The 17,431-nt window shown below is 40.0% G+C and overlaps 1 pseudogene; it reads right to left on the bottom strand.

Moving 5' to 3' along the window:
* The window catches only part of LOC130868632 (ATP synthase subunit gamma, mitochondrial-like), a 28,329-nt pseudogene that overhangs the window by 7,155 nt on the left and 3,743 nt on the right, over positions 1-17,431 (bottom strand).

Below are 17,431 nucleotides of genomic sequence, written 5' to 3'. Positions count from 1 at the left end.
GGAGACCAGATGACAACTAGGCTCATGATTTTCTACTTCACAATTCATATATGTTCTTTCTGTGATGATTACCAGTTTCTTTGTTTATGTGGGGGATGCAAGGTGTGTGTGTGTGTGTGTGTGTGTGTGTGTGTGTGTGTAGAACTCAGGTGCAGAGGCAAACATCAACTGAGCTATCTACCAGTTTCTTTCTTTCCTTTTTTTTTTTGTTTCTCTGTTTCTCTCTTTTTCTTTCCTCCTTTCCTTTCTTGTGTCTGTGTTATATAGTGCTTTGTGTGTTTCTGTGGTGTTGCGTTATGTGGGTAGTATGTGCCTGTGTGCATGTAGAGACCCAAAGTGGATTTCAAATGTCTCTCTGTTTTTATTTTGGAGACAAGTTCTCTAGGTGAACCTGTAACTTGTGATTCCACTAGGCTGGTTGGCCAAGGAGCTCCAGGGATCTGTCTCCCTCCTCTGAATCCCTCCAATTCTGGAATCACTGACTTGTGTTTTATTCTTGGGTTTTTATGTTGGGCATTTTGTATGGGTTTTTTTATGGGTTCCGAGGATTTGAACTTGGCTCCCTGTGCTTGCCAGAGCAGGTGCTTTTACTGGCTGAATCACCTCCTAATTCCCCAGACTTTAAGGGCAGGTAAATGGCAAGTGTGAGTTCTACTCAGTAGGCACTCAATAAGCATTTCTTGAGTTAATACCTTGTGCATGGCTCTTTACAATTGACAAAGCATCTTACGGCATTCCAGCGGGGCAAGTAAAGCAAATGTTATTCCTTCAGTCCACCCTCTTCTTTAGTTAAAGAAACTGAGTAATCAGAAAGCAGAGAGGGCTTAGCCCGCCATCAACAATGGGCAACAATCAGGGCTGAATGCCGCGGGAGCCCCCCTGCTTCTAACACTGAGAGTGTTTACTTCTTCCCTTTGTTTCCCTTCTGTAGGCCAATCAGCGTCTCCCTTCAGGGAGCTCCTTCTTAGAGAAAAGTTCCCACTGGGTTCATTGATATAAACCACCACATGGAAGGCTTCAGACAGTGAGCAGTAACCACTGCCACACTTGATTGTCCAAAGGAAACTCTTGAGAAGCAGGACTTGAGTGCTGTGCGATTCCTTTCCCCTGTTTCCAGCTAGTACAGGCAAGTCATCTTTCTCTGGAGCCAGCTCAGAGCCCAGATCAAATTACATACATCCAAATCCACGGTGACTACGTGTTAGTCAATCACGTAATCACTGGGGGGAAAAACCTGTGCATTTTGGAGCATATATTATGCTTCTTCAGGGTCCATTCAAATACATTACCACATTCGGATCATCCATCAGTGCCCCCAGGGGCAGCAAGAGGCAATTTTATTCCGAGATGCAAGAAAGAAAACATGCTCAGAGTGATTAAATACATTACCCGGGGTTAGTTAGTTACCATTTTCTTGGCTGTGATTTTTTTTTTTTTTGGAAGCCTGGAGACTAAGTAGTCCAGACTTAAAAGAACAAAGAACATTTATTAGTAGTCAAGATGAATATGTAGTGTGGGCAAAAAGATGTGATACTTAATAAAGCATATCAACTGTGCAACAGCATAGGGAAGCCCTTCCGTAGACAACCGACAAAGGAAGTTATATGCTTCATTTATTTGTCAATAAATAAAATCATTTTTTATCACATTATTCTGGTGCAGGCTCCTATGACAGGGATGCTGGGCTCTCTTCAGCTAAAGTGGTATTCTAACACTGAAAAGGGCCCGACTCTATTGTACCAATACTGCATTGTTGACTGCTGAGCAAGAACTGTTCCCATGCACCACAAGCAAGTCCACTTTAGAAGATTTTTGCAAACATGGAGGAAGATTCTGATATTTTTGATACAGCATTTGCTTTCCCTGGATCTTGATTTCAACAGCCATTAAATGGAATACATGATGTCTTCTTCGCGGAGATGGCTCTGGGTGTTAATCTTGTACAGTGTGTAGACTCCTGAAAGGAAGGGACATTGCATATTGCTTCCAAATACTGTTCTACTGAAGTAAAAGATGTTTCCTATTCCCAAACTATAACAATGAGGATAATAATAATAATATGGGTAATAATTAGGGTTTAACATGTAACTATTTGGGGGTCTCACTGTTTAGCTGGGGTTGGGAATTTAGCTCAGTGGTAGAGCACTTGCCTAGAAAGTGCAAGGCCCTGAGTTCTCAGGAATTTCGGGATCCCCCTACCCCTGGACCCAGAAATACCATTCTTGGGAATATACCCAAGAAATGCCCTATCATACAACAAAAGTATATGCTCAACTGTGTTCATAGCAACATTGTTTGTAGTAGCCAGAACCTGGAAACAACCTAGATGCCCTTTAATGAAAGAATGGATGAAGAAAGTATGGAATATATACATATTAGAGTACTACTCAGCAGTAAAAAACAATGACTTCCTGAATTTTGCAGGCAAATGGACGGAAATAGAAAACACTATCCTGAGTGAGGTGAGCCAGACCCAAAAAGAGGAACACGGGAAGTACTCACTCATATTTGGTTTCTAGCCATGAATAGGGGATGTTGAGCCTATTATGCGTGGTCCTAGAGAAGCTAAATAAGAAGGTGAACCCAAAGAAAAACATTCAGGCGATGAAAGGAGACAGAGACAAAGACCCACATTGGAGCACCGGACTGAAATCTCAAGGTCCAAATCATGAGCAGGAGACAGAGCACGAGCAAGGAACTTAGGACCGTGAGGGATGCACCCACACACTGAGACAATGGGGATGTTCTATCAGGAACTCACCAAGGCCAGCTGGCCTGGGTCTGAAAAAGCATGGGATAAAGCCAGACTTGCTGAACATAATGGACAATGAGGACTACTGAGAACTCAAGAACAATGGCAATGGGTTTTTGATCCTACTGCACGTACTGGCTTTGTGGGAGCCTAGGCAGTTTGGATGCTCACCTTACTAGACCTGGATGGAGGAGGGTGGTCCTTGGACTTCCCACAGGGCAGGGAACCCAGATTACTCTTAGGGATGATGAGGGAGGGGGGCTTGATGGGGGAGGGGGAGGGAAATGGGAGGTGGTGGCGGGGAGAAGGCAGAAATCTTTAATAAATAAATAAACAATAAAAAAAATTCATGAAGAAAAAAAAAGAAAGAAAGAAAGTGCAAGGCCCTGAGTTCTGTCCTCAACTCTGGAAAAAAAGTTTTAAAAAGTCAAAATAACAAAAATGCTAAGTAGGGGTTGCACATGCCTTTCATTCAAGCACTTGGGAGACAGAGGTAGGCAGATCTGTAAATTTGAGACCAGCCTGGTCTACCGAGCGAGTTTCAAGACAACCAGGGCTACACAGAGAAACCCTGCCCTGAAACAACCACACACAGAAAACAAAAAAACAAAACACTTATGCCCTCTTGATGTAGCTGAAGTAGGCCTGGACTCGATGTTTATAGGCTCTCCTAAAACTTGTGAATCTCCTGCCTCAGCCTTCCAAGTGCTGGTGTTATGAGTGTGTGCCAACATGCATAGCTTGTAAGTCATAATTGTCCTATATTTCAAATTAAACAAGCCTGGAAGTCACAGGTACACCTGATAAGTACTGTTACCTTTCCAAAGTTCTCCCATGAGAGGCAGTGTACTTAGATGTTGATACTTAAAAACATCGCCAGGAATAGGACTTGCTTTCAGAGCCAATTACAGAGCCCTCAAGAAAAACTATCTCATTTCTTAATGATCACAATTCAGCTTTAATTCAAAATTTATGGGCCAGCCAGACCACTTATTCATTTGACTTGTCTTTACATGATGTCTGGCTGTTAATAAACACCTAGTGAACTCTTGATGTAAAACCAATCCAACTGAGTACATCTACGCGCGTGCCAAACCATGGAGGAGGTAGCTGATGAACGATCTGCCTGTTAGTTCAGAGACTATACTTGTGCCTTTGTCCTTGAAAGCCAGTTACCAAATCAATATGCTGTTTTGAATGTTATTTTATTAACACTTTAAGTTAGCATTCAAAATAATGATTTTCAATATGACATTTTCATACCTATATCTTTATATTTTTTCCATGTTAGCTTTTTATGTATGTGTGTGGTGTGCAACATGTGTGTATGCACATGTTGGTGTGTGTGTGTGTGTGTGTGTGTGAAGGCCAGAGGTTGACCCTTATTGTTTATTGAGACGGGCTCTCCTTGAACTGAGAGCTGCCCATTCCCAACTACTATAGCTAACTGGTTTGCCCTACAGATTCCTTGCTTCTGCTTGAGTGTGTGTATGTGTGTGCGTGTGTGCATGCACATTTGGGGTGGAATAGACAGTTGCTAAGCCTGTTTAACTTTTATGACTTCTGGGGATCTGAACTCTGGTCTTCACACTTATGTTCCAAGAATTTTATACACCGAGCCATCTCTAGCGGCCCTGTACTTTGTTCTTATTCATTGCCCTCCCCCAATGTGCCCCACCCACCCCCACGCCCCTGCTGTCTCATCCAAGTCCTCTAGACAAACAGTCTCACCTTCTGAGAGTTTCCATTACCCTGTACTTCGCCTTCTCCTCAGCTAAGATCTCTTCTTCCTCTCGATTTCTGTTTACACGACTGTGATGACCTTTGTGCACATGAATAGCTCCACATTAAACACATATGTACTAGATAAAGTAAAATCTATATTTTTGCATATGAGAGACAACCTGGCATTTATATTTTTGAAAATGGCTTATTTCACTTAACATCATTTCTAGTGCCACCCATTTTCCTGTAATGTAAATGTCATGATCATTTTCTCTATGGCTGAATATAACTCATGTGCACATGTACAACATTTTCTTTATCCATTCATCTGTTGATGGACAACTAGGCTGCTTCTGTTTCCCGGCTTTTGTGAATAGTGTAGTAATAAACATAGATGCAAGTATGCAAGTACGTCTGTGGGGTGCACACTTAGAATACTCCAGGTATATCCCCAGGAGACTCATGTGGTGGTGGTATTTCCTGGGGTTTTTTAAGGAACCTCCATCCTGATTTGCATAGTAGCTCTGCCAGTTTACATTCCTACTGCTAGGAAGTAAAGCTTTCTTCTTTCTTGGATCTTTGGTAGCATTTGGCCTTCGTGTGTTGTTTCTTTTAATGATAGACACTCTGATTGTGATGAAATGGAATTTCAAAGGAATTTAAATTTGCTTTTACCTGATGGCTAAAGATGTTGGCTACTTTTTCATATCTTTATTGAATATTTTAATTTTTTGAGAACTGTCTATCAGTTTGTTACCCCATTTATTGTTTGGTTGATTTTGGTTTGTACTCAAAATTTTGTAGCTCTTTGTATACTATAAACATTATTCCATGTTTAGCATATAATTGCAATGATTTTTCTCATTCTGTAAACTGTCTCTTTATTCTGCTGATTTATTTAGTTTACTGTGGGGAAGTTTTGATTTTTATGGAATTCCATTGCTAATTATTGGTATCATTTCTTGTGACGATACAGTCCTGTTCAGAAAGTCCTTGCTTATTTGTACATCTAGAATTTTTACCTTTGTTTTCTCTAGTGGTTTCAAAGTTACAAATCTTACCTTAATATCATTGAATGATTTTGGGTCGATTTTTTTTTCTGCAGAATGGAGAGCTACGGATCTAGCTTTTTTTCATTTACCTGTAGATTCCAGTTCTCTTCACATCATTTGTGAAAGAAGTTATCTTTTCTCCAGTGTATGTTTTTGGCATTTTTCTTTAAAAAATATTGTGTCTATTGAAAGTCTTTTGTTCTAGTCCATTGATAGGTGTATCTGATTTTGTTACTATGGCTCTAGAGTATAATTTGAGGTCAGGTATTATGATGCTTCTAGCACCTCAGTGTGGTTTCAATCCATATTTTTCTCACTAAGGAGTGAAGTCAAACATCTTTGTTATGTTTCAAGTACATGGATATTTTTGTTAGATGGTGACTTTTAAGAAAATATCCACATATCACCTGTAAAGATAGCATACAGAAAACTGAGATGAAGCTTTTTTAAAGATAAGTCGTCATATCCTCTGGATAAAGGGAACATATATATTATGCACCCGCCCCCAAGAGTTATGAATGTTTGCAAAAGAGGGGGCAGAAAGAGTCTAAGAGCCAAAGGCAATGCATGACTACAAGGAAACAGACAGCAGTCCTGACAACATGCACAAAACCTACGCAAGCCCACGTCAGTGCAAAGGCCATCATGAAGAGGGGATAGGGCATACAGTTCCACACTAGTCATGGAAGACTGTCAACTGTTCATTGCTGGGAGAGAGATAGTTTTCTCTAAGAGTGTCACTCCTGATCAGCCCACCATGTGCCAGTGAAAAGCCACACATCCAAAAGTTGCTAGGCATCATAAACTGGTCTTGAAGGGTTTAAAAAGAAGGCCACAAAGTTTAGTGGATAAGGAAGGATGGTGGATGTGGGAAGAGTAGAGAGAGAAGGGGCGAGTGTGATCGATACACATTGGACAAAACCCAAAACTCTTAAAGAACTGATAAAATAAATAAAATTGTCACATCAAATTGAGAAAAATGAATGTTGAAGATTAATATTTCCTAATTCTAAAGCTTAATAAAATCTTTAATAGTCAAGAAAATATTCCATCAATTTTAAATTGTGTGGGATTATTTATAGTAAATTGTTGTAGTGGTAAATAATGAATATTCATTAAATTATAACAAAGGGATTTTACCTGTTATGTATTCTGAAGAATAATGGTAGATTTGAAACAAATTAACCTTGTTTGAATGTCTTAAACATTGCCATTTATCTTAATATGCTAATATGCTTAATTGTTCATATTTAATATTCTTAGTTTTTCCTTGTTCTTTGTAATCAGGGTTATAATGACACAATATGCATAGTGTGTATTTTTATCATTGTTTTAGTCTCAATAATATATTAATTAAAAATAGTCATTATTGCCTTCTTAAAATCTTGATGTATTTCACATTATAGAATCACTGGTTCTTTGTTGCAAAGGTGTTCAGTGAAAGCGGAAGAGGATGTGGGAACAGAATGGGGTACATAAGGTTAAAAATACATTATGTACATGCATAACATTGCCAAAGAATGAATAAATTTATATCGGTTTGTATGGTCACTCTTTCTGTTTCCATTTAACTACTATGTGAATATCTGCTATGGTAAATAAATTGCTATTGAACTCTTTATTCTCCTCAATGAAACTGAAACTAGGCTCTAAATATTCTGCAAGATTAAACTTGAATTTTTACTGTGGGGATTTTTTAAAAATTATATTTTGACTTTCTTGGTATTTGAACAATTTTAATAGCACCCTTAAAAGTATAACTTTTATTATGAATATTTATTAAATTTGCATTTGAAATTTTAATCTTGCATTAATTTTGAGGGCAAAACCAGTAGACATACAGAGCAACAAAACAGACTAAAAGCTCAGAAATAAACTAGATGCCAATGATTAATTGATTGTTGACAAGGCTGGTAACATCACTCAACAGGAAAAAAAAATCCCCCTTCAACAAATGGTGCTGTAACAACTACTTAGCTATCCATATGCAAAATGTTGAAACCAGACCATGACTCAAACCATAAAATAACAACATCAAAATGGATTAAAGATGTAAGGCTAATTTAAAAATTTCCCAGATGAAAATGTAAGGTGTCTTAATGACCTCAAAACTGGCAAAACAGTTAAGATATTATGCCTAAACCATAAGCAGTAAAAGGTTGATTCCCAGCATCCACAAAGCAGTTCCCATTAATCTGTAACTCCAATTTGAGGGAATACAGCGCCCTCTTCTGGCCATGGTAGGCATTGCATGTACATGGTGCATGTGCATACACATATGCAAGCAAAACACTCATATATATAAAATAAAAACAAATCATTTTTAAAAGTTCTTGTCTCGAAAGCATGAGGACAGAAGTTTATACTCTCAGAAACCACATAAAAGCCAGGAAGACATCTCATACACACACACACACACACACACACACACACACACACGTAAGACTTTCAGCATCTCAAGATAAATTTAATAGCACAACACTTTATAGCTAGAAGACTGAAGTCCACCTGTAAAAGATTGAACTAAGCAACTGAAATTCCAGTTTTCATTGACAGAGGTATATTCTGAGGATAGGTAGTTTATCAACGGTCAACATGGGACATGCTAAATCTCAGATGCTTGAACACACACAAGGAGTACTAGAGTAAGTTTGAATGTAATGTTGATGGGAGCAATACACCTAGTGATGTCAGTGCAGTAGACTATAATACATATAATTGTATGTAAAGACATGAGACTAAGTACAGATTTATTGAAATCCTAATGAGTTCACTCCTAACAGAGTATAATACTGTAAAAGCAGGAAGTTTGTTTGGAAAGTAGGCAAGGTCAGAATTTTAGAAAACAGATCTGATGATCTTGAGGAAATGGCTTAATGAGTATTAAAATGCCTGACACACAATCGTAGGAACTTGAGTTCAGATCTGCGTAAAAGCTGAGCACAGAAATCACATTAGTCAGCCAAGCACTGGGATGGTAGGGCTGAGACACGTGGATACCTGGAGTTCCCTGGCTGGTCAGTCTAACCAAGTGAACAGCTGCAGTATAGCATGATTAAGAAAAACCCAGAGACAGATATTGGGTCTCAACTTAAAGGTCAGTAAAGCAAAACAGCCAGCCACTGGCTCTCACCTCTACCACAGTCCGAAATGGTGATCCTGCCTCCAGGAATCTCAGAATGAGACTGAGGATGAGAGCTGTCTCCTCCCATCTTATAATCCTCTCTAGTTCTGGAATTAAAGGTGTTCACCACTACCACCTTGTTTCTATGGCAAAGTAGTGTGGCCACTGGGATTAAAAGTGTGTACCACCACTGCCTGGTCTGTAAGGCTGATCAGTGTGGCTGTTTTACTCTCTGATCTTCAGGCAAGCTTTATTTATTAAAACACAAATGAACTAGCACTACACTTCAGGCTTAGTGAGACACTCTGTCTCAAAACGTAAGACGGAGAGCAACTGAGGAAGACCCCGGACATCAGCCTCTGGCTTCCACACACATGTACATACATGGATGCATTTAATTTTAGCAAAGTGTAGCTGAAGTCAACATAAAGAAATAAGTTATCAACAGAATAGCCTTTCTTCATGAAAGAATAAAGAAAAGATTGGGCACATCCAAACCTTTTAGGAGACTATTGTAAAGTTTAAGATGTCACGGAAGTGTTCCTGAACATTATATATACATATATTACATCACACATGCAATGGGACAGAATTAAGAAATAGTAAAGAGAGGATTGGTGGGACTTCAGTTGTTTTTGATTATGGGGACTGATGATGAAGGCAGACTTGAAGGTGGTATCCTAAGTTCTATGTTCAATACATGGGAGGGAGCATGATAATAGGGAGGTGCAGGCTGGACAGAAAAAGAAAAGGCTAAATGTATGGATATAGATTGAGGATCCCTTATCTGAAATACTTAGAGCCTGAAGGATTTCAGACTTCTGACTGCTTCTGGATCTTGGGATATTTATACCGACATAATGACATCTGGGAGCCGTAGGAAATTCATTTGTTTCATATCCACCTTCTATGCGGAGCCGGAAGGGAATGGGCTACAGTTTTAGCGTACCTGCATTTTGACCACAACTCTAGCAGGAGGCCACGCGTGGAATTTTCGATTTGTGGCATGTTGGCACTGATAAAGGTCTGACTTGTGAACAGTTCAGATTTTCAGTATGTTCTGCTTATAGCAAGTCTGAGGCATCCTTGAATCAGCAAACACATGACTCTCAGAGCGTTTGGTCCTCTTCCTTTTGTTCATATTGTCCACATGGGAAGAAACTGAAGTAGTTGACCCACACAAGCACTATGGTCAGTGTGAACATTATGTTACTGTGTACAAGATAATTAGATGTTTAGGTTCCAGACTCTTCATATCTGAGGCCAATGTAATCCAAAATTCCTTAAGCCATGGCGGTCTCCCTAAGGTCTCTACTCTGAACACCAGCAATTCAACCTTCTCCACATCAATAGTGTGACAGCCACAAGGAAATATGCTGTGTCTTTGTTATGAAATCCAGAAAATCTATTATACTTATTTTTCTAAGAGCTATGAAAAAATGTAGAAAAATTAGAAAAAAACTAAAGTGGATATTTTAATTTAATCTTCTGCTGACACCTAGTGCCAGAATTCTGCATATTTTGCTAACTGTCCCACACAAAGGGTGGGGGCAGTATCTGGATTTTAAAGTTATCATTAATTTGAAACTAAAAAAAAGATCTATTTTTGTAGACAGAGGCTGCTCATTCATTCTCGGCTGCCCAGACTCCCAAAGTAACCACACAGAAACTGTATTAATTAAATCACATCTTGGCCTATTAGCTTTAGCTTCTCATTGGCTAACTCTTACATCTTAAATTAACCCATTTCTATTTTATATTTTACCATAAGGCTCGTGGTTTGCCGGCAAGGTTCTGGTGCGTCTATCTCCAGCAGTGGCTACATGGGGTCCCACTAATTCCACCTACTTTCTTCCAGCATTCAGGTTAGTTTTCCCACCTAGCTCTATTCTGCTCTATCACAGGCCAAAGAAGCTTCTTCATTCATTAACCAATAAAAGCAACACATATTCAGAAGGACTTCCCACATCATATTTCATTGAACAATCCTAGCTGGGGATTGTTCGATTGCTGAGGGGATAAAGGCACTTACTTGCCTGGCAAGCCTAATGATGGGAAGGCCGTCGCCTAATGTGGTGGTGACATCTGTATTCCCAGAACTCTTACATCACAATGGGAGGTGCAGACAGGACAATCAGTCAATAGCTCATTGGCCAGCTAACCTGGAGTACATGGCATAGCACCAACAGAAAGAGAGGCCTTACACTGAAATCAAGATGTAGAGAGAAGCAATTCTTGGATGCTGTCCTCCACATAAGTGCTGTGGTATGTGCGCACCTACACTCACAAAGCACACAACACACACACACACACCATTTTAAAATAGCGATCATACTATCACACTACCATACCTTTATGTCAGTTTTCTAACATCAGCCCCTACACTAAATACCAGTCAGAAGAAGCAATTAGATGTCCATCTTTTTGAAGATCCAGAAATTCCAATTTCAGGTCATCTCTACTCTTAATTTGCTTACCTGCTACAGATATTCTTCACAGTCCGTGGAGACCTAAATTACAGTTACACCCTGCACGTTTTAAAGCAGAAAATATTCAAGTCTCCTTGGAAGTAATGTTGCCTGGCACTGGAGGCTACAATATTTCCATAACCATACTTCTCAGCCATTGAAGAACCCTCAGATTTATAGTAAGAGTCCATGCTAAACAACAAAACTTTAGCCTGACATGTAATTACTATAATACATATTTACAAGGAAGAAGGAATGTGTAGATGGGGAAGGGGCAGAACCACCTCTGGAGGATGAGGCTTGATCTGTGTATGCATTTTTGAAATAGTGTTTGAAGGATTTGTAGTAATTAAATCACGTAGTCAGTAGGGACATTCAAGAGGATTAGATTTGTGGTTGGTAATGTTATAGGCATAGAGGCAAAGAGAAATTAATACTCTGAGGTTTACACGGAACGAATGTGCCTGTCTTTTCTTCTACCTTAACTCGGGTACTGTTTCTTTATCTCTAAACTCAAGATAATGATATTACTTACCTTGTGGTGTTGTTGGAAGGATCGAAATGTTCCACAAAACTATAGACACAATAAACCTAACTGCCATTTGTAATAACCATATTGAAAATAATGAAGCATGCCCTGCCTCTACCCATGCAGTCAAACACTGTCCCAGCAGCTAGAGGAGGAGACAGTTTGCTAGAAAGGCTCCAGGGAACTTTGAAAGGTAATTATGACCACCCCAGCATCTCAGCACAAGGTGACACAGACCCAAGGTCAAGGGTCCTGTGACAGGCATAGTAGCAAGTTCCCCGAGGGATATGAAATTGTTCCAAATAACTGGCCTTGTTCAACGTCAGAGGATGGGGCTAATAAAACACAAATTGTTTCACACTGTGGACTAGCACTTCGGACCTGCGCTCCATTGAAACAGAACTGGCTGGTTGGGAGGGAGGTGGTGAATGAACACGGGGGAGGCTCCAGGTGCAGACTGAACTGAGTTGTAATTCAACTTCCACCCGTAAACTTCCCTGAGCGTTCACTCTTTGGTTCTTAAAACTGAGAGTAATGGGAATGTATAACTTGTAGGTTTTTTTTTTTTCATTCTTTGGTCTTTGGGGGCCTGCCACCCAGCTCTCAAATAAATACACAGAGACTTATTCTTACTTAAGAATGTATGGCCTTTGTCAGGCAGTGGTGGTACATGCCTTTAATCCCAGAACTCAGGAGGCAGAGGCAGGCAGATCTCTGAGTTGTTACACAGAGAAACCCTGTCTCAAAAAAATAAAACCAAACAAACAAACAAAAAAAGAATGCACGGCCTTAGCTTGACTTGTTTCTAGCCAGTTTTTCTTAAATTATCCCATCTACCTTTTGCTTCTGGGCTTTTACCTTTCTCTACTCTATATTCTTTTTTTTAAATTTCTTTTTCCTTTTTCTTTTTCCTTTTTGTACTTTTTACTCAAATAGTTGGCTTGGTGGTTGGATGTCCGGCCCCTGGTATCCTCTCTTCTTCTCTTTTTCCACTCCCCCTCTTCTCTCTTCTATTTATTCTCTCTGCCTGGCAGCACCACTTATCCCTCTCCTGCCCAGCTATTGGCCATTCAGCTCTTTATGTGACCAATCAGGTGTTTTACACAGGCAAAGTAACACAGCTTCACAGAGTTAAACAAACGCAATGTAATGTAATACATCTTTGCATCATTAAACAAATTTTTCACAGCATAAAGAAATGCAACACATCTTAAAATACTATTCCACAAAAATAACTCTTAAGGCAATTGGAAGAATTAAATGAAATGTGTATCAATAACTTTGCTGAATGCCTAGTATCTAATCTGTAATCAATAAATGATTTTCATCATTTCATTAAATCATGCTACTTGCTGCCACATCCAATCCGACCTTTATAATTGAAGTATCCTGCAGTGGCAAATACATCGTAATAATTAAGTCTTGAGGATGTGTGTTTTGTATATGTGTGTGGTGTGTGCACATGTGTGTGAAGGTTCATACACTCATGTGTGTAAGAGAAGGCCACAGGAAGACAATGGTGTCCTGCTCTAACACCTTTTGCCTTATTGTCCAGAAACAGGGTCTCTCACTGACCATGAAATAGGCTGGTGGCCAGCAAGTCCCAGTATCTTTCTGTCCCTTTCCCAAGCAGTACTAGTGCATGGATAGATACAGATGCACACACACTTACACCCGGCTTTTCAAATGGGTGCTGGGGATTTGAATTCAGGACCTCCGGCTTGTGCAGTAAGTGCTGTTACCCATTGAGTCAGCTCCTCATGCCCTGAATTATAAAAATGTAGAAAGTATGTCTTTAGTTTTCTGATGTTCAAACCTGACCATCATTACCGCGAGTTAAGCACCTACCACATGCCAGATATTTAGGGAAGGGGGATACTATCTGACCTTTACACTTGTAGAAATGGAAGCTCAGAGAAGGTAAGTAATTTCTTCTCAAACAACACCACCAAATGTTGAACCCGAACCAGTACCTATACTGGTCACCAAACTATACTTAATGTAAGGTATTCCCTGACGTTTGAAAAGATATCTTTCGCAACTTCCTATAGTATCCAGGGGAAAGATCAAAACCTTATTACAAGGCTAATTTTTGTCTACCTCTACCTACTAACCCGTATGACTCTCCTCACTTGCAGTCCAACAGCCTTCTCAAATAAACTCTCTAGAACTCTCTGGCCATATCCCCATCATAGTACTTTCCAGGTTGTTCTGGAAATGTTGATTTAATTGTCTTTCTTCCTAACAACTCACTGGCTACAAGTGTGATGAATTAACAAATTAATGAATATTGAGTAGGGAGGACCCGGGCATAAAGTTCCACCATACCCTGCAACAAAAATTAAATTAGTTCAGATTGTGTTAAGTACGTCCATGTTTAAGGGTACTGTGGTAGTTTGAATGTAGTTGGCCCTCATAATCTCATAGGGGGTGGCACTATTAGAAGGTGTGGCTTTGTTCAAATCAGTACGGTCTTGTTGGAAGAAGTGTGTCACTATGGGAACAGACTTTGAGGTTTCCTATGCTCAGGATACGGCCCAGTGCCTCAGACAACTTCCTGTGGCCTGCAAGATGTTGGACTCCCAGTTACTACTGCAGCACCACATCTGCCTGCATGCTGCCATGCTTCCCACCATGGTGATAAAGGACCAACCTCTGCAACTGTAAGCGAACCACCCCAATTAAATATTTTCCTTTATAAGAGTTGCCGCTGTCACGGTGTCCCTTCACAGCAATAACAGCCCTAAAACAACATCTGTGTTGATATGTGAACATTTGCCTGTAGCATGAATTCTAATTGGTTTTAATAAATAAAACCCAGAGTCAGCTGTCAGAAGTGAAAGTTGAAGGATCAGAGAAGCAGAGCGGCCAGTCACTAGAGTTCTTACCTCTACCAATGCTCAGATCGAAAGGGCGATTCTGTCCTCAGACTGCATCTCCAGACTCCGTGTGCTTCCACCAAACCTCAGGCTACACTGAGCTCCTGTCTCCTGCTTTATATTCCTCTCTCCACCCAGCCATATGGCTTCTCTCTCCACCTCCCTAGTGCTGAGATTAAAGACACGTGATGTCAAGTGCTGGGACCTCCTTTGTGTGAGCTCTGTTTCTCTGTTAGAAAGATTCAAGGTCTTGTAGCTCAGGATGGCCTTGAACTAACAGAGATCAGTGTGCCTCTGTCTCCCTCCGAATCCTGGGATTAAAGGTGTGCACCACTCTCTGGTCTCTCACGGCTTAGTGCTGCACTCTGATCTTCAAGCAAGCTTTATTTTTAAAAACACAAACCAAATATCACATTTGTCTGCAGAGGCTGGGATTGTGGGTTATGTACTAGTTAGTCCCTCTCATGGAATTCCAGTGGATGGGTGAAAAATTCCAGGAGGGCAAAGTTGAATGGGATTAAACAGCAGCCGCTGTGTAGGAAAGGAGACTAACTTGGGTAACAGTAGGAAGCAGTTTTAGGCCTGTGTACGAACATGATATTTCAGTAAACAAACGACACTGTGCTCAAAAGTTTATAATTCCATTCTTTGTTAAACATTTTACTTGATTTTTATTTCTTGTATGTATGTTCATGGGTGGAGGGGCTGCATAATCTTTAAAATTATTTACCACAGCAACAATTTGTGAACTGATAGTAAAATCTTAATGGTGATTTTCCGTTAGTTACGGGACGACACATTTGTTTTATTTTTTGCAAAGAGTATTAATCTTTCTAATGAGAAAAGATAAGAAAAAAATTTAAGATGTTATGAATATCTGGGAAAACTGAGAGGAGGACCAGGAGGCAGGAGTCCCAAGGGAAGAGTGTGGGATTTGAGAAGTCAGAAGGAGCCGCAAAGACCCCCAGACAGTCTCCACCATATGGCATGGGAAGGGGGCTTCTGTAGCACTGATGAAGGCAGACAGCCTTCAGAATATGGCTGTAGTGAGCACTGAGGACACTATTGACTCATTCATCCAGGAATCTGAGGCCAAAAAGAAGGAAGGCCCCAGGACATGGCTCTTCCCCCTCCCCATCTTGAAGCACGTTATTTTTCAGTTAAAGGCCCTAAGGGCAGCAACTGACAGAGGCCTTATTTTTCAGTTAAAGGCCCTAAGGACAGCAACTGACAGAGGTGTGGATTGGAAAGAAAAGCAGGAGACTTAACAGAAGTGAGCAACGGATAACTTAAGCAGGCTATCAAAGACTTTAACCATGTGCCAGGGGGATATAAAAACTGAAAATATTTACCTATGATTTAGATATTCGACATACAATTTAGTCTCTTTTTTCATACCATGGTAAAAAAAAAATGTTGTACTCTTGAGAATGAGAGCTGTGCAGTAGGTCCATTGGAGAGGAGATGTGTACACAATGAAAGAAAAAAATCTAAATCTCAAGGGCATGGGTTTTTGAGGTCCCTCAATGAGGATAAAATTTATTGTTAGAACAGTTTATCTTCTTTGAACAGTCAGTGTCTGGAAGACTAAATCTTTGAGCAGGTTGTCTGTCTTGCTTTATCTATGAATTAGACTACTGCGGCCAGCTTTAGAAACTAAGGAGTGAAAGTATGTCTGGCTTTATGACGCTGAAGCTCAAACTCCTTGTAGACTAAAACCCTGCCTATTTCAGCCCTCTAGATACTCTAAAGCAAGTAACAATAGCCATAGAATGCTAAAATTAGTAATACCTAGGATGAATTTACAAAGACAGTACTTCACTGGTGAGAATGTAAATCGGGTGACCTTTCAGAAGAACAACTTAGCAATATTTTCTCAAAGAAATGAACATTCAAGTACCCTTTGCTTCCATTATTGAACAACTAGAAGTTTGCCCTAACAACGACATATGCACGAACCATTCGGTGCAAGAAACTGGAAGCAAAGACTGTTTGTCAGTGGGACCTGACCCACAGACCCAAAGCTGCAGGATCTCCACAACACAGAGCAATGAAAGGATATCTAGGAAGAGTACTAGTGAGGGCACACCATCAATAGTGTAATAGAAACCAGAGGCCTCGAACAGACCAATGACTCTTTGCAATGAACACTTGCAGGTATTGGACAAAGGGGATTACTGCGTGACTCACTATGTCACGCTGCATCTTCCATGTTGAGAATTTTTATTTTTTTCCTTTTTAATACTTTCTCTCTTAAATTTTATTTTACTGGGGGGGGGGATGAAGGGGTGGAGTGCAGATACAAAGGGACAGGGAAATGAATAGGATCAAGACACATGATGTAAAATATGCATAGAACAAATAAATAAAAAGAAAAAAGATTGTCCTTCAGTTAGGAACGTGGTTTATTTGATACAGGCATGAAGGGAAAAACAAACTTATAGAAAAATGTAAACTTACATGCTCTGAAAAGAAAAAGAACTATCAAGATGTATTAAGTGCGAAAAGAAGCAAGGTGCAGAATAGTGTAAATGTTCTTTTGGTTTAAAAAAAAATGTGTGTAGGAAGGGGACTGACAGACACACTGCTGTGTAATGACTTTACCCTGAAACAGAACACAAGAAGCTTTTAACAGCATAGGCCAGAGAATTATTTTGGTGTACCATTTGAACCCATTAGGCCTTTAAAAGTTTTGTTTTCTTCTCTAACATTTTATTTTTTTCCACTTTTTATTTTATTAGCCTTTTTTTGGAGACAGGGTCTTGGGTGCTCAAAGCTCAACTATGTAGCTCAAGATGACCTGGAACTTGTTGTCCTCCGGCTTCCACTTCCCAAGGGCTGGTGTTACAGGCATGGGCCACTATGCCTGGACATATGTGGCGCTGGTGAACCCAATCGGGGC

The sequence above is a fragment of the Chionomys nivalis genome, chromosome X (genome assembly GCF_950005125.1).
Source record: "Chionomys nivalis chromosome X, mChiNiv1.1, whole genome shotgun sequence".
Classification (NCBI taxonomy): domain Eukaryota; kingdom Metazoa; phylum Chordata; class Mammalia; order Rodentia; family Cricetidae; genus Chionomys; species Chionomys nivalis.
This window is presented reverse-complemented; position numbering and strand designations above follow the sequence as displayed.